This window comes from Lepidochelys kempii, chromosome 1, assembly GCF_965140285.1.
Source record: "Lepidochelys kempii isolate rLepKem1 chromosome 1, rLepKem1.hap1, whole genome shotgun sequence".
In the NCBI taxonomy this organism is placed as follows: Eukaryota; Metazoa; Chordata; order Testudines; family Cheloniidae; genus Lepidochelys; species Lepidochelys kempii.
The window spans coordinates 88,913,995-88,932,166 of NC_136380.1; the positions used below are offsets into that span (position 1 = coordinate 88,913,995).

At 46.7% G+C, this 18,172-nt stretch overlaps 1 protein-coding gene across 2 annotated transcripts in view; it reads right to left on the reverse strand.

Annotated features, from left to right (window-relative positions):
* SLITRK6 (SLIT and NTRK like family member 6) overlaps positions 1 to 18,172 on the reverse strand; it is a 117,407-nt gene that overhangs the window by 13,622 nt on the left and 85,613 nt on the right. For both annotated transcript variants that reach the window (XM_073347610.2, XM_073347563.2), the window contains exon 4: positions 17,255 to 17,438. The gene's annotated coding sequence lies outside the window, so the exon portion shown is untranslated. The remainder of the gene's footprint in view (positions 1 to 17,254; positions 17,439 to 18,172) is intronic.

An 18,172-nucleotide genomic window follows, 5' to 3' on the forward strand; every position in this document is an offset into this window, starting at 1 on the left:
TCCTCCAGGGACATCTCAATGAAGCTCTCCTGGATGTACTCCCAAAGCCTTTGCAAAAGGTTTCTGGGGAGGGCAGCCTTATTCCGTCCTCCATGGTAGGACACTTTACCATGCCAGGCCAGCAGCACGTAGTCTGGAATCATTGAAGAACAAAGCATTGAAGCGTATGGTCCCGGAGCATGCTGGCATTCACACAACATCCATTCTTTATCGCACTGTGTTATCCTCAGGAGAGTGATATCATTAATGGTCACCTGGTTGAAATAGGGGAATTTTATTAAGGGGACATTCAGAGGTGGCCATTCCTGCTGGGCTGTTTGCTTGTGGCTGAACTGAAATCATCCCCGCTGTTAGCCACGCGTGGGGGGAGGGGTGAAGCGATAATCGCAGAGAATTGGGGGGGAGGGGCGGGACTAGTTGCGTTTGTGCTGCACGTTAACCCAAAAACCTCAGCCCCTACTTTTAAATGGCCAACCCATTTTAAAGGGCTAACCCAACGGATGCTTGGTATGGGAAATGAGGGTGCTGCTATTTGAAACCATTCCCACAAGTTAGGAAGGTTAAAGAAGCCAAAAGACTGTGGCCTACCATGTCTGCCTGCAAGCCGAATTCTGTTGTCTGCCAGCCCTGCCTGTGTGATCTCTCACACCATACCGGCAGGCCCTCGATATAAGAGGCAAAATGCCACCTGTAAAAAAAGCACTCGTGCTATGTAATGTTAACAGCTTGGTTCACCGTGAAAGAGTCTACCCATTGTTCTCTAAAATGTGTCTTTTTAAAGACTAATCTCCCTTTTTTTCCCTCCTGCAGCTGCAAATGTTTCAATGATTTCCCTATCATCTCTGTCCCAGAGGCTATCAAAGATTAGAAGCTGAAAAAAATGCACTTGCAATGAAATGTTCTCTGATATCATGCAGGCCTCCCATGCTGAAAGAGTCCAGCACAATGCGTGGAGGGAGACAATGTCAGAATCCAGGAAAACACAAACTGAACGCAAAGACAGGAGGGATGACTGAGAGGAGAGGAGTTATGAGCAAGAGGAGAGGTGGCAGCACAGTGAGGAGAGGCGGCAGGATACAATGCTGAGGCTACTGGAGGATCAAACTGATGTGCTCTGGCGTATGGTTGAGGTGCAGGAAAGGCAGCAGGAGCACACACCGCCGCTGCAGCCCCTATGTAACCAACCACCCTCCTCCCCAAGTTCCATAGCCTCCTCACCAGACTCCCAAGAACGCGGTGGGGGGGCCTCTGGGCACCCAACCACTCCACCCCAGAGGACTGCCCAAGCAACAGAAAGCTGGCATTCATTAAGTTTTGAAGTTCAGTGTGGCCTTGTCCTTCTGTCCCCGCATCCTCCTCCACTCCACCCGGTACTTCCCTCCTCCCCTACTCCTCCTGGGCAACCTTGGCAGTTATCCCCCCATTTGTGTGACGAATTAATAAAGAATGCATGAATTTGAAACAACGATGACTTTATTGCCTCTGCAAGCGGTGATCGAAGTGGGGAGGGCAGGGCGGTTGGCTTACAGGGAAGTAGAGTGAACCAAAGGGGCGGGTTTTCATCAAGAAACAAACAGAACTTTCACACCGTAGCCTGGTCAGCCATGAAACTGGTTTTCAAAACTTCTATGATGCGCAGCACACCCTACTGTGCTCTTCTAACCGCCCTGGTGTCTGGCTGCGCGTACTCAGTGGCCAAGCAATTTGCCTCAACCTCCCACCCTGCCATAAACGTCTCGCCCTTACTCTCACAGATATTGTGAAGCACACAGCAAGCAGTAATAACAATGGGAATACTGGGTTCGCTGAGATCTAACCGAGTCAGCAAACTGTGCCAGCATGCTTTTAAACGTCCAAATGCACATTCTACCACATTTCTGCACTTGCTCAGCCTAAAGTTGAACAGCTCCTGACTACTGTCCAGGCTGCCTGTGTACGGCTTCATGAGCCATGGGAGCAAGGGGTAGGCTGGGTCCCCAAGGATAACTATAGGCATTTCAACATCCCCAATGGTTATTTTCTGGTCTGGAAAGAAAGTCCCTTGCTGCAGCCGTTCCCACAGAACAGAGTTCCTAAAGATGTGAGCGTCATGTACCTTTCCTGGCCATCCCACGTTGATGTTGGTGAAATGTCCCTTGTGATCCACCAGTGCTTGCAGCACCATTGAAAAGTACCCTTTTCAGTTTATGTCCTGGAAGTCTTGGTGCTCCGGTCCCAAGATAGGGATATGGGTTCCGTCTATCACCCCACCACAGATAGGGAATCCCATTGCAGCAAAGCCATTCACTGTGACCTGCACATTTCCCAGAGTCACTACCCTTGGTAGCAGCAGCTCAGTGATCGCGCCGACTACTTGCATCACAGGAGCCCCCACAGTAGATTTGCCCACTCCAAATTGATTCCTGACTGACCAGTACCTGTCTGGAGTTGCAAGCTTCCACAGGGCTATTGCCACTCGCTTGTGAACTGTGAGGGCTGCTGTCATCTTGGTATTCTTGTGCTTCGGGGCAGGGGAAAGCAAGTCACAAAGTTCTATGAAAGTGCCCTTATGCATATAAAAGTTTCGCATCCATTGGGAATCGTCCCAGACCTGCAACAGTATGCGGTCCCACCAGTCTGTGCTTGTTTCCTGGGCTCAGAACAGGCATTCCACATCATGAGCCTGCCCCATTGCCACCAGGATGGCCAAATTGCTGGGGCCCGTACTTTGAGAGAAGTCTGTGTCCATGTCTTCATCACTCTCCTCACCGCACTGCCATCGCCTACTTGCTTGCTTTTGCAGGTTCTGGTTCTGCATATACTGCATGATAATGTGTGTGGTGTTTAGAGCGGTCACAACTGCCGTGGTGATCTGAGTGGGCTCCATGCTTGCTGTGGTATGGCATGAGCAGGAGAGCAGAGTGGCAGCAGAAGCAGTGGGTGGATGACGATGCTGACAGCAATATGGCGCCTGCACGGAAAAAGGCATGAAACAATTGTTGGCTGTTGCTTTCATGGAGGGAGGAGCAAGGGGTAGGCTGGCAGCAGACAGTGCTGCTGGCTGGGAAAGCAGCCTGAAGCAGAATGGCCCCCTCAAGGATTGAGCTCACAACCCTGGGTTTAGCAGGCCAATGCTCAAACCACTGAGCTATCCCTCTGCCAGTTTTCCAGGCAGGACTGAATCTCCATTAGACAAAACTTAAAGAAGAGAATGACCTGAGTCACTCCCATTTATGTGCAGGAGCCCCTGACAGATCTTACCAAGGTCTGCTAGGAGCACCCATGTCTGCCCAGTTGCCCCTAACAGACCTCACTGAGATCTGCCAGGAGCACCCATGTCTGCCAAGGCGCCCTGACCGACCTGACCAAGGCCGGCCAAGAGCACCCAGGAGATGACAAGGACAGCTACTAGTGGTACTGCACTATCTGCTGCCAAAAGACAATGAGCTGCTGCTGTGTAGAAATGCAGTCCCACGTCTGCCAGCACCCAGGAGACATACAGTGATGGTGAGCTGAGCAGGCTCCATGCTTGCCGTGGTATGGCATCTGACGGGTAACCCATGAAAAAAGGCAAGAAACGATTGTCTGCTGTTGCTTTCACGGAGGGAGGGAGGGAATGAGGGCCTAATGACATGTACCCAGAACCACTCGTGACAATGTTTTTTGCCCCATCAGGCATTGGGATCTCAACCCAGAATTCCAATGGGTGGCGGAGACTGCAGAAACTGTGGGATAGCTACCCAGAGTGCAATGCTCCAGAAGTCGACGCTAGCCTCGGTACTGTGGACGCACTCCGCCGACTTAATGGTCTTAATGCTCTCTAGTGGGGCACACACACAATTGACTGTATAAAATCACTTTCTAAAAATTCTACTTCTATAAATTTGACCTAATTTCGTAGTGTAGACATACCCTTAGAGATGTATGGTCCCTATCCGTTTTCTTCTGAGGGATGCGCATGCATGCCATTCACCTGAGACCAAAGAATTCTTGTAAGTAGTGTCTATTTATCCACACCTGTGCCCTTGCTCTTCTCATGCACTACACCAACCGCCTCTTCAGTTCCTTCTCTTACCATGAATCAGACATGATCCGACATGATCCAAAACAGAGTGGAAGGAGGGTGGGTGGTGGGTGATAGAATACAGATAGGGACCATGCATCTCAAGGAACTCCAGTTACAAAGTAAGTAACTTCACTTTCTTCTTTGACTGCTGGTCCCTATGTGTATTCCACTGTATGTGACTGATAAGCAGTACTCAGAGAGGAGGAGAAGGCTACTAGGATGCAGGTGGTATAGCTGCTTGTAGAACCGCTCTCCAAAAGGATGCATCAGTGGAGGAAGCTTGGACCAAGGCATAATGTCTCAGAAATGTGTGGATGAAATTCCATATTGCTGCCTTACAAATATCAAGCAGGGATACCTCTTTAAGTGATGCTACTGAGTCTGCTTGCACTCTTGTAGAGTGAGCCTTTACCCTGTGCGAGGGAGGAAGATATGCCAACTGACAAAGTTGGATACAGCCAGAGATCCACTTAGAGATTCTCTGAAAGGAAATAGGTTGTCCTCGGACTCATTCTGCTATGGCAACAAGCAGGTGAGTGTTGTGTTTCTGATCTATTTTGTTTTCTCTAGGTAAAATGCCAATGCTTGTCTGACATCAAGGGAATGAAGCCTCTTTTCTTTTCTGGAAGCATGCAGCTTCAGAAAAGTACATTTAAATGGGTAGTCTGATTATTGTTAAATTCTGAAACTACCTACGGGATGAATTTCAGGTGAAGTCATAGCAAGACTTTGTTTTTATGCACTATTGTATATGCAGGGTCCTCCATTAGGGCCCCAAGTACACCCACCTGTGTGGCTGAAGTGATGGCAATGAGAAAGGAGACCTTCACTGTCAGGTGAAACATTGGACAACTAGCTAGTGGTTCGAAGGATGTCTTGATGCATATCAAAATTACAAAATTAAGGTCCCAGGGAGGGGTTCACTTTGTTACCAGTGGAAGGGTTCTAAGTAATCCTTTTAAGAACCTAGATGTGGCTGGATGAGTAAAGACAGAGTAGCCATCCATTGGTGGGTGACATGCACTGATTGCCACCAGGTGAACACGTGGTGGACTAAGGGAAAGACCTGTCATCTGAGGAGAAGGATGTAATCCAAGATAGCAGGACTACCCGCTGTCTCTTGAGACATGTGATGTCACTGGGCTCAGATAAACTTTTTCACTTGCCTAGATAACATTTGCTGTTGGAGTCACTTCTAATATTAAAAATGACTTGCACAACTTCGGAAAAGGAAATAATTCATTTACTACACATCCTTCACTGTCATAACTCCTAAATAAACTTTAGCTCCTTAGTCTATTAATAAAACATGAAGCAGCAGCTGTAAATAACTTTTTTGGATATGGAGAAAGTCAAATGGTTCTTTTTGTGCGTAAAAGTGAACATGCTGCCTATAGAGGTGATTATATTTTATTTTCTTTGTTGTGAGAGTAAATTCTACTAGCATTTCCTTCATTTAAACCAATTTTGTCCTTTTAAAACTCTATAGTGAATTTAAAACTGATATTTTGCTGCTCTTTTCCACTCACAGATGGAGAACTCCCAGTTCTACATGATGTAGGAAGAGCATAATATCAGAGTCAAGATTTGCCATGCAACTCTGAGAGGATCTTTTTGCCTAAGGATTATAATGCTGATGTGAATGAATCTTTTACAGTCCTTTATAATCTGTGGCATTCTTTCCTCTCATTGTTTGATATTATTTCTCACCCCCACTTTCCCTGCAGTTGCCGGAATGAGCTTTGGCATATTTGAATATTATGGGTCCAAACCTCCGGAATCTGCTGAGAACACAAGTCAGCAGATGGTGTACAAAGGTGGCTCAAACCTTAAAGCAAAGGGCAGGTTACATCTTGGGGGCTTCTATAATTCACACTTGCTGTAATTGGCTCCAAGAAGCATCCTAACAATGTCCCCTTTGTTCCAGACAGCTCTTTTCCCGCCCCGTTGCACTGGCATCAGAGGCAAGTAGTATAAGAGCTGCTTCATTGACTCTAAGCCTCTCCACCCTTATAATTAAATGATACCCAGTAAAAAGGGTGTTAAAGCCAGATTACACAAGCAGTGTGATGCAAAGCAGCCATGCCACACTGGCAGGTGAAATCCTCAGCTAATTGCAGTCACTAGCAAAACACTCATTTGCTTTCAATGGGGCCAAAATTTCACCAGAAGATTAACCCCTGTTTCCTCTAGACTTTCAGTTGATGACACTATATTTTGTTATAATTTAAATAAAAACACATTTGTTACTTTATTCTTCCAGTGACTCTAGCTGTATTTATTTTTCTTTGATTATCTTCTGTTATATGTTATAACCAGCCAATAAGTAGTCACCTAACACCAGCTCTTTCACTATGGTTATAAGTGTTCCATTTGAAATAACACCAGGCTTTCTGGTGGCATTTTGGTTCTTCTGAATGGATTTTCAAAGTCAATGGGAGTTGGGTGCCACAGTGTTGTAGGACACTTTGAAAACACTAGCCTCTAGTTCCAGTCCTGGGCACAACCCATACGTTTTGAAATGCATGAAAATGAAATGTAACCTTAAAATACTTATCAGACTGCCTATGATCCAGTCCTTCATTCTATACACAAGCAACACTTCCATTGATTATCATTAATGATCTGGAGGATGACGTGGACTGCACCTCCAGCAAGTTTGCAGATGACACTAAACTGGGAGGAATGGTAGATATGCTGGAGGGGAGGGATAGGATACAGAGGAACCTAGACCAATTAGAGGATTGGGCCAAAAGAAATCTGATGAGGTTCAACAAGGACAAGTGCAGAGTCCTGCACTTAGGACAGAAGAATCCCATGCACTGCTACAGACTAGAGACTGAAAGGCTAAGCAGCAGTTCTGCAGAAAAGGACCTAGGGATTACAGTGGACGAGAAGCTGGATATGAGTCAGCAGTGTGCCCTTGTTGCCAAGAAGGATAACAGAATTTTGGGCTGTATAAGTAAGGGCATTGCCAGCAGATCAAGGGACGTGATCAATCCCCTCTATTCGACATTGGTGAGGCCTCATATGAAGTACTGTGTCCAGTTTTGGGCCCCACACTACAAGAAGGATGTGGAAAAATTGGAACGAGTCCTGCGGCGGGCAACAAAAATGATTAGGGGGCTGGAGCACATGACTTATGAGGAGATGCTGAGGGAACTGGGATTATTTAGTCTGCAGAAAAGAAGAGTGAGGGGGGATTTGATAGCTGCTTTCAACTACCTGAAGGGGGGTTCCAAAGAGGATGGATATAGATTGTTCTCAGTGGTACCAGATGACAGAATAAAGAGTAATGGTCTCAAGTTTAAGTGGGGGAGGTTTAGGTTGGATTTTAGGAAAACCTTTTTCACTAGGAGGGTGGTAAAGCACTGGAATGGGTTACCTAGGGAAGTGGTAGAATCTCCTTCTTAGAGGTTTTCAAGGTCAGGCTTGACAAAGCCCTGGCTGGGATAATTTAGTTGGGATTGGTCCTGCTTTGAGCAGGGGGTTGGACTAGATGACCTCCTGAGGTCCCTTCCAACCCTGATATTCTATGATTCTATGATTCCAAGAATTTGCCTTTAGTTTTGCAAAAAAAATAAAATAAAATAAAATAAAATAAAATAAAATAAAATAAAATGCATTGAAGTTAGTGGTGAACATTTGAGCTGGTTCTTATTTAAGCCAAAGTGGCTCACTCACATCTAAAACAATCCAGGACGCTCACAGTTGTTAGGATATAGATATTCAGGCCTGTCTGTAAAGGCCTATACTCTAAGAATTTAAGTGTATTCTTATCGCTTAGCTAGTTATAGAGGTATAAAAGAAAGAATCAAAATCATTGTCTGCTGGTGTAAGGGCCTTCTCTTACTGTGACAGTCAGAGGCCCTGTTCTTAGGCTAAGGCCTTTGGCTAAACAGCAGAGACAGCCATAAGCTGGGAAGCGAACAGTCACATCCTTACATTCCAAACTAGTCACATTGAAATAAGGTGCTATTGGGTTGTTAGGAATACAATCCTGTCCTGATAGTGCCTATCGCCTCCAGAGAAAGGGAAGTGCCTAGAAAATGTAAAAGGAAACTTAATTTGATAGCATTCTGTCTGGCAAGAACTCACTTATCAATAGCTGGGATGTGAAATCCTCATTTCTGTGTTGGTCTATCACTGTAGTCCCCATTTCCCTATTGTTTGTCTCTATAATCTGTCTGGTTCTGTGATTGTTTCCGTCTGCTATATAATTAATTTTGCTGGGTGTAAACTAATTAAGGTGGTGGGATATAGTTGGTTAAATAATCATGTTACAACATGTTAGGATTGGTTAGTTAAATTTCAGTAAAACGATTTATTAAGGTATAGCAAAGCAGAACTCAAGTTTAACTATATAGCCTGCATTCAATCAGGAAGTTGGGGGAATGGGAATGGGCATTTAAATCATGTTTTGCTAAGGGGGGGAATGGGAACAGGGACACAGGTAAGGCTCTGTGTTGTCAGAGCTGGGAAGGGGGACACTTAAGGAAGGAAACTGGAATCATGCTTGCTGGAAGTTCACCCCAATAAACATTGAATTGTTTGCACCTTTGGACTTCGGGTATTGTTGCTCTCTGTTCATGCGAGAAGGACCAGGGAAGTAAGTGGGTGAAGGAATAAGCCCCTAACAACAGTTTCTGCTGAACTTCTAATTTGAAACTTATGAAATTAGTTTATAAACTTTACTTTATTTCGGACTCACTTTGTATCACTTTAGCTACTAAAAAAGAAACTAATAGCAAAGCATTGATACCTCTACATCTGCCAGCCTGTTTTAATGGATATGGAAGAAAACACAATACTATTTAAAATTCCAAAAATCAGTAGTCAAAACTGTGTGGAGATCACAAGTTAAAGATGCAATTACATTTTTTTCCTTGCTGAATGGTACTGTTGTTAGTCAGCAATAAAACTAATGGTAGAAGACATTAACAGAACTGTCAGTGGTGGCATTTGAGTATTAAAACCAAACTTGGAGCTTAAAATATTTAAATGACAGATATCTCTAAATAAATTTCATGTATCTGTTAAGAAAGATCTTGCTGAAGAAGTCTGAATGCAAAAACGTGTAAGTGAAATGACTGCAAAAAATATTTTGTTTTCCCCCCAAAAAAAACTTTTTGTTACTTTGTCTATGCATAATGCATTCATTTTTAACATTGGTAGGTGAATTTCCCCTACTGGACACAAATTAGCTTCTACGTGTTGATTATATTCATTAGCATAGCCATGAAAATACATACCTGTGTACAATCTAATTATCCATTGCATGTTACTGTTTTTCCACAGATCTAACTAACACAAGTTGTACCTGGCAACTCAGGGAAAAATAATTTGAAAACATTCCAGAAAAAAATCTACAAATAAACAGCTTGTGTGGAACATCATTAGATTATGCAAATAGGTACAACATTGCATTACCTTCTCTTGTTATGTGCACATAAGGTGAAATTCCCACCTACACCAAGGCCTGTTACAGGGCCAAAGCACTAGTTAAGTTCCACTTAAACCCTGTTTTGAGGATGGGCTGGCCTTCTGCAGTAGGGTGAATATTTCCTATAAAGGCAAAGGACTTGGAAAATATGGTTTTGCTATACTATACTGTGTAAATGCATTAGGGTAGTATACATGGTTGTATTTTACAAAACAGCTATTTTCAAACGTTTAGATAGTAATCTAATGAGCATCTGGAAGGAAACACGCTGAAGTTTATGACAGAGCTGTAACAGAGAAAAATATGTGGATAAATGGATTATAAAATGCAAAAAGAAAAGGAGTACTTGTGGCACCTTAGAGACTAACCATGGATTATAATGGTTCCTTTAATTTTGAAAATCCTAACAACGGCTTTCATAATGGGAATATTATTATTGTTTATGGTTCCTGTTATACAAAATAAATGCCAGGAATTTAATTCTATATATCTGGCTAAATTTCCCAATTTCTCTCTCCATTCAAAGTTCTTAGATACTTATACAATCCCCATTACCATAGTATCTGAATGTCTCGGAAACTGGTTTGTATTTATACTCAGAACACGCCCCTGAGGTAGGGAAATGCTATCATCTCAGTTTTACAGAAGGGGAATTGAGACACAGAGAAACGTGAGTCTGGGTGCACAACATGAGTTAGGTGCATCCCTGTAGCGGGGTGGCCACCCGCTACTGCCCTGAAGGGCGTGGGAGAGGGCTGAGGCTGCAAGAGGGCTGCTGCTAGGAAAAGCAGCAAGCGTTGACTGATTGGGGAACCAGCCACAGATGCAACCACGCCCCAATCAGGGCCCAGCTGTCCCTTATAAGAGGGCAGTGGGCCAGGAGCAAACACTCTCTCTCTCTCTCTATGTGGACAGGGATGGGCCTGGCTGCTAGGAGCTAAGCAGGGTACCAAGACTGGAGCAGGACTTGGGGGAAGGACAGAGGAGCTGGGAAGCTTTGGCCTGGAAGCCCCCCAGGCTGCAGGCCTTGTTAAAGGCCAAAGAAAGGTACAGGGGTTCCAGAGGGCAGCCCAAGGGTAGTCAGAGGAAGCAGGTCCAAACCCCCCCTTGCTGGTGATGAGTGGCACTTACACTGTAGTCTGCCCCAGGGAATGGGGGCTAGTTGATGACTGGCAGTGGCCAAAGACTGAGGGGAGCTGGGGACAGAGGGTGGGAGTTCCCTGGTGGTGGTGGTGGGGAGACCCAGATCTGTGGGGGTACTGCCAGGGGACAGCACCCTGGCCTGAAAGAGGCACCAGGGTCCAGGATGGACTCTGGCCCAGCGGCAAGCGAGACACTGGCTGGCAGAGGGCGCTCCAGAGGCTGGAAATGCTAATTCCCTGGAGGACCAGCAGGAGGCACTGCCGGGGTGAGTCCCGCCCCACCACAATCCCCGTTTCAGGATCACTGCAATGCACAAAAGTCCTGCTGAACCCTGTAATTGCCTCAATTCTTTAAGTGCCTATGACTTCAGGGTTCCTTGGTGCCTAAGTTTCTGCCTCTGAGAATGTGCACCATTGCCTCACTCTAGTGTCCCTGCACCCATCTCTTGCCTAAATTTCAGGTCTGTTTTACGCTACGGCATTAGGTTGACATAAGGCAGCTTACATCAACCTAACTCTGTAAGCGTCTACTCTAAAATGTAGCTGCCACCAATGTAACTCGCCCTCTATTCAGTGGTGGAAAATCCACCATGCGTTGTTTTTTGTTCAGAACAAATCTGAGGCCAGTTTTATTCAAGCATGTGCATACAGGGAGAGTCAGCCGGGGCTGCTCTGGCGTAAACAGAAATACAGGAGCTTATATTGCTGAGAACCACAATTTGCCAAACCCACTTCCTTCAACAGCATTTTCCTTATTAGTGCAAGATTCAACAGTAGCTTGGAGTTTCGCATGTGTAAGGGCACTTTCATGGAACTTTGTGACATGCTTTCCCCTGCCTGAGGCGCAAGAATACCAAGATGAGAGCAGCTCTCACAGTTCACAAGTGAGTGGTGATAGACCTGTGGAAGCTTGGAATGCCAGACAGCTACCAGTAAGTCGGGAATCAATTTGGAGTGGGCAAATCTACTGTGGGGCTGCTGTGATCCAAGTAGCCAATGCAATCACTGAGCTGCTGCTATCAAGGGTAGTTACTCTGGGAAATGTGCAGGTCATAGAGTATGGCTTTTCTGCAATGGGATTCCCTAACTGTGGTGGGGCGATAGATGGAACCCATATTCCTATCTTGGAACAGGAGCACCCAGGCAGCCAGTATGTAAACTGCAACAGTACTTTTCAATGGTGCTGGAAGCACTGGTGGATCACAAGGGACATTTCACCAACATCAACGTGGGATGGCCGGGAAAGGTACATGACACTCGCATCTTCAGGAATTCTGGTCTGTTTGAACAGCTGCAGGAAGGGATTTACTTCCCAGACCAGAAAATTACTGTTGGGGATGTTGAAATGCCTATAGTTATCCTTGGGGACCCAGCCTACCCCTTAATGCCATGGCTCATGAAGCCATACACAGGCTGCCTGGACAGTAGTCAGGAGCTATTCAGCTACAGGCTGAGCAAGTGCAGAATGGTGGTAAAATGGACATTTGGACATTTAAAAGTGTGCTGACTCAGTTAGACCTCAGTGAACCCAATATTCCCATTGTTATTACTGCTTGCTGTGCGCTCCCCAATATCTGTGAAAATAAGGGGGAGACATATATGGTGGGATGGGAGGTTGAGGCAAATCTCCTGGCCGCTGATAATGCGCAGCCAGACACCAGGGTGGTTAGAAGAGTACAGCAGGGCGTGCTACACATCAGAGAAGCTTTAAAAACCAGTTTCATTACTGGCCAGGCTATGGTGTGAAAGCAGAGCAGCACACAGCAGGAGTTTGTGATTCTATCTGGGATTGGTGAGTATCCGAGTGTGTGTTTGCTGAGTAAGTATCCGAGTGTGTGTTTGCTGGGAGGGCAGTGTGAGAGCCTGAGCGAGTGCTTGATTGGTTGGTAGCTTGCAGGGGGCAGGCATTGGGGCTGTCTGTTTGTTTGTTTTAGGGAAGCCTGGCTGTTTAAAAATAGCCAGAGCTTCGCGAACCAGCTGAGCGGCGGGGAACAGCAGAGCAATACACAGCAGGAGTTTGCCTGGGAGTTCACCTGGAGTGAGCCCAGTGAGGCTTACATCTTGCCAACTTCTCTGAGGAAGCTCATAGTAGGAAGGTGATATGGAAGGGGGGGGTTCAGCTATTGTGACCTGCACTGGATGTGCCATGTTTGTCTTTCTTCCACAGGACAGAAGCGACTTTGTCTGTACAAAGTGCAAGCTGGTCTCCATATCGGAAAAGAAGATTGAAGGTCTGGAGCAACAGATAACTACCCTGCGTTGCATACGAGAATCTGAGGATTTTCTGGACAAAAGTCAGGATATGCTTCTACGGGCACAAAGCTCTAAAGATTTAGAGCAGGTTGCACGCGGAGCCAAGAGACCAGTGAAGAAGCTTGGCAACATGTGACCTCCAGAAGAAGAAGGGGGAATGTCTGGGTTCCAGCAACGCAGACACAGGTAACTAACCGCTTTCATGTTCTCTCCACAGGTACCATTGCGGAGAGTGGACCAGATGATATGTCTGGGGGGAGAAAGCAGAAGGAGACTCCGCTGGTTGGAAGGCATGAGATGCACTGTCCTGAGATTGGGGGTTCCATGACCACCACTCCCAAGAGAAGGGGGCGGGTGGTGGTGGTCAGGGACTCTCTCCTCCGGGGGACTGAGTCATCTATCTGCAGCCCTGACCGGGAAAACCGAGAAGTCTGCTGCTTGCCAGGGGCTAAGATTCGCGATGTGATGGAGAGACTGCCGAGACTCATCAAGCCCTCGGATCGCTACCCCTTCCTGCTTCTCCACGTGTGCACCAATGATACTGCCAAGAATGACCTTGAGTGGATCACTGCGGACTACGTGGCTCTGGGAAGAAGGATAAAGGAGACTGAGGTGCAAGTGGTGTTCTCGTCCATCCTCCCCGTGGAAGGAAAAGCCCTGGGTAGGGACCGTCGAATCATGGAAGTCAATGAATGGCTACTCAGGTGGTGTCGGAGAGAAGGCTTTGGATTCTTTGACCATGGGATGGTGTTCCATGAAGGAGGAGTGCTGGGCAGAGACGGGCTCCATCTTACGAAGAGAGGGAAGAGCATCTTTGCGAGCAGGCTGGCTAACCTAGTGAGGAGGGCTTTAAACTAGGTTCACCGGGGGAAGGAGACCAAAGCCCTGAGGTAAGTGGGAAAGCGGGATACCGGGAGGAAGCACAGGCAGGAACGTCTGTGAGGGGAGGGCTCCTGCCTCATACTGAGAATGAGGGGCGATCAGCATGTTATCTCAAGTGCTTATATACGAATGCACAAAGCCTTGGAAACAAGCAGGGAGAACTGGAGGTCCTGGTGATGTCAAGGAACTATGACGTGATCGGAATAACAGAGACTTGGTGGGATAACTCACATGACTGGAGTACTGTCATGGATGGTTATAAACTGTTCAGGAAGGACAGGCAGGGCAGAAAAGGTGGGGGAGTAGCACTGTATGTAAGGGAGCAGTATGACTGCTCAGAGCTCCGGTACGAAACTGCAGAAAAACCTGAGTGTCTCTGGATTAAGTTTAGAAGTGTGAGCAACAAGAGTGATGTAGTGGTGGGAGTCTGCTATAGACCACCGGACCAGGGGGATGAGGTGGATGAGGCTTTCTTCCAACAACTCGCAGAAGCTACTAGATCGCATGCCCAGTTCTCATGGGTGACTTTAATTTTTCTGATATGTGCTGGGAGAGCAATACAGCGGTGCATAGACAATCCAGAAAGTTTTTGGAAAGCGTAGGGGACAATTTCCTGGCGCAAGTGCTAGAGGAGCCAACTATGGGGGGGAGCTTTTCTTGACCTGCTGCTCACAAACCGGGAAGAATTAGTGGGGGAAGCAAAAGTGGATGGGAATCTGGGAGGCAGTGACCATGAGTTGGTTGAGTTCAGGATCCTGACACAGGGAAGAAAGGTAAGCAGCAGGATATAGACCCTGTACTTCAGGAAAGCAGACTTTGACTCCCTCAGGGAACGGATGGGTAGGATCCCCTGGGGGACTAACATGAAGGGGAAAGGAGTCCAGGAGAGCTGGCTGTATTTCACGGAATCCCTGTTGAGGTTACAGGGACAAACCACCCCGATGAGTCGAAAGAATAGTAAATATGGGAGGCGACCAGCTTAGCTTAACAGTGAAATCCTAGCGGATCTTAAACATAAAAAAGAAGCTTACAAGAAGTGGAAGGTTGGACATATGACCAGGGAAGAGTATAAAAATATTGCTCGGGCATGTAGGAATGAAATCTGGAGCTGCAGCTAGCAAGAGATGTCAAGAGTAACAAGAAGGGTTTCTTCAGGTATGTTGGCAACAAGAAGAAAGCCAAGGAAAGTGTGTGCCCCTTACTGAATGAGGGAGGCAACCTAGTGACAGAGGATGTGGAAAAAGCTAATGTACTCAATGCTTTTTTTGCCTCTGTCTTCACTAACAAGGTCAGCTCCCAGACTGCGGCGCTGGGCATCACAACATGGGGAGTAGATGGCCAGCCCTCTGTGGAGAAAGAGGTGGTTAGGGACTATTTAGAAAAGCTGGACATGCACAAGTCCATGGGGCAGGACGAGTTGCACCCGAGAGTGCTAAAGGAATTGGCGGCTGTGATTGCAGAGCCATTGGCCATTATCTTTGAAAACTCGTGGCGAACGGGGGAAGTCCCAGATGACTGGAAAAAGGCTAATGTAGTGCCAATCTTTAAAAAGAGAAGAAGGAGGATCCTGGGAACTACAGGCCAGTCAGCCTCACCTCAGTCCCTGGAAAAATCTTGGAGCAGGTCCTCAAAGAATCAATCCTGAAGCACTTGCATGAGAGGAAAGTGATCAGGAACAGTCGGCATGGATTCACCAAGGGAAGGTCATGCCTGATTAATCTAATCGCCTTCTATGATGAGATTACTGGTTCTGTGGATGAAGGGAAAGCAGTGGATGTATTGTTTCTTGACTTTATCAAAGCTTTTGACACGGTCTCCCACAGTATTCTTGTCAGCAAGTTAAAGAAGTATGGGCTGGATGAATGCACTATAAGGTGTGGAGAAAGTTGGCTAGATTGTCGGGCTCAACGGGTAGTGATCAATGGCTCCATGTCTAGTTGGCAGCTGGTATCAAGTGGAGTGCCCCAAGGGTCGGTCCTGGGGCCGGTTTTGTTCAATATCTTCATAAATGATCTGGAGGATGGTGTGGATTGCACTCTCAGCAAATTTGCAGATGATACTAAACTGGGAGGAGTGGTAGATACGCTGGAGGGGAGGGATAGGATACAGAGGGACCTAGACAAATTGGAGGATTGGGCCAAAAGAAATCTGATGAGGTTCAATAAGGATAAGTGCAGGGTCCTGCACTTAGGACGAAGAACCCAATGCATAGCTACAGACTAGGGACCGAATGGCTAGGCAGCAGTTCTGCGGAAAAGGACCTAGGGGTGACAGTGGACGAGAAGCTGGATATGAATCAGCAGTGTGCCCTTGTTGCCAAGAAGGCCAATGGCATTTTGGGATGTATAAGTAGGGGCATAGCGAGCAGATCGAGGGACATGATCGTCCCCCTCTATTCGACATTGGTGAGGCCTCATCTGGAGTACTGTGTCCAGTTTTGGGACCCACACTACAAGAAGGATGTGGATAAACTGGAGAGAGTTCAGTGAAGGGCAACAAAAATGATTAGGGGTCTGGAACACATGACTTCTGAGGAGAGGCTGAGGGAACTGGGTTTCTTTAGTCTGCAGAAGAGAAGAATGAGGGGGGATTTGATAGCTGCTTTCAACTACCTGAGAGGTGGATCCAGAGAGGATGGTTCTAGATTATTCTCAGTGGTAGAAGAGGACAGGACAAGGAGTAATGGTCTCAAATTGCAATGGGGTAGGTTTAGGTTGGATATTAGGAAAAACTTTTTCTCTAGGAGGGTGGTGAAACACTGGAATGCGTTACATAGGGAGGTGGTGGAATCTCCTTCCTTAGAAGTTTTTAAGGTCAGGCTTGACAAAGCCCTGGCTGGGATGATTTAATTGGGGATTGGTCCTGCTTTGAGCAGGGGGTTGGACTAGATGACCTCCTGAGGTCCCTTCCAACCCTGATATTCTATGATTCTATGATTCTGTTTGTTCTCCTTGATGGAAACCCCCCCAGCCCCGGTTTCACTCTACTATCCTGTAAGCTAAGCACCCTTCCCCCCTCCCCTTTGATCACTGCTTCTAGAGGCAATAAAGTCATTGTTGAATCACATTCATGCGTTCTTTATTTATTTGTCACATAAATAGGGGGATAACAGCCAAGGTAGCCTGGGAGGGGTGGTGGAGGAAGGAAGCACCAGGTGGGGTGGTGAAGGAGGGAAGGAGAAGGCCAAACAGCACTTTAAAACTTTAAGACATTAAAACTTATTGAATGCCAGCCTTCTGTTGCTTGGGCAGTCCTCTGGGGTGGAGTGGTTGGGTGCCTGGAGGCCCCCCCACTGCGTTCTTGGGCGTCTGGGTGAGGAGGCTATGGAACTTGGGGAGGAGGGTGGTTGGTTACACAAAGGCTGCAGTGGCGGTCTGTGCTCCTGCTACCGTTCCTGCAGCTCAACCATATGCTGGAGCATATGAGTTTGATCCTCCAGCAGCCTGAGTATTGACTCTTGCCTTCTTTCAGTAAGCAGACACAACCTACCATCTTCAGCCTGCCACCTCTCCTCATGGTCATATTGTGTTTTCCTGCACTCTGAGATTGTCTGCCTCCATGTATTTTGCTATGCTTTGTCAGTGTGGGAGGACAGCATGAGGTCAGAGAACACAATTGCGTTGTTTTTGTCTTCTAAACTTTGCTAGCCTCTGGGAAGGAGAAACACATGCAGCTGGTGGAGGAAAAAAAAGGGAGAGTGGTAGTTAAAAAGACACATTTTATGGAACAATGGGTACACTCTTTCATGGTAAAGCTTGCTATTAACATTACATAGCACATGTGCTTTCATTACAAGGTTGCATTTTGCCTCTTATTGAGGGTATGCTAGTTTTGTGTGAGAGATCACTCACGCAGGGCCGGGCAGCAGAATTCGTCTTGCAGGCAGACATGGTAGGCCACAGTCTTTTGGCTTCTTTAACCTTCCTAACATGTGGGAATGGTTTCAAACAGCAGCACCCTCATTTCCCATACGAAGTAGCCGTTGGGTTGCCCATTAAAAATGGGTTGGCAATTTAAAAGGAGGGGCTGTGGTTTCTGGGTTCATGTGCAGCAGAAACCCAACTACTCTCTCCGCCCCCTCCCCAATTCTCTGGGATGATGGCTTCACCCCTCCCCCCACCGCATGGCTAACAGCGGGGAAGATTTCTGTTCAGCCACAGGCAAACAGCCCAGCAGGAACGGCAACCTCTGAATGTCCGCTTACTAAAACCATCCTATTTAAACCAGGTGACCATGAATGATGTCACTCTCCTGAGGGTAACACAGAGAGATAAAGAATGGATGTTGTTTGAATGCCAGCACACTCCGGGACCATACGCTGTAATGCTTTGTTCTGCAATGATTCCCGACTACATGCTACTGGCCTGGCGTGGTAAAGTGTCCTACCCTAGAGGACAGAATAAGGCT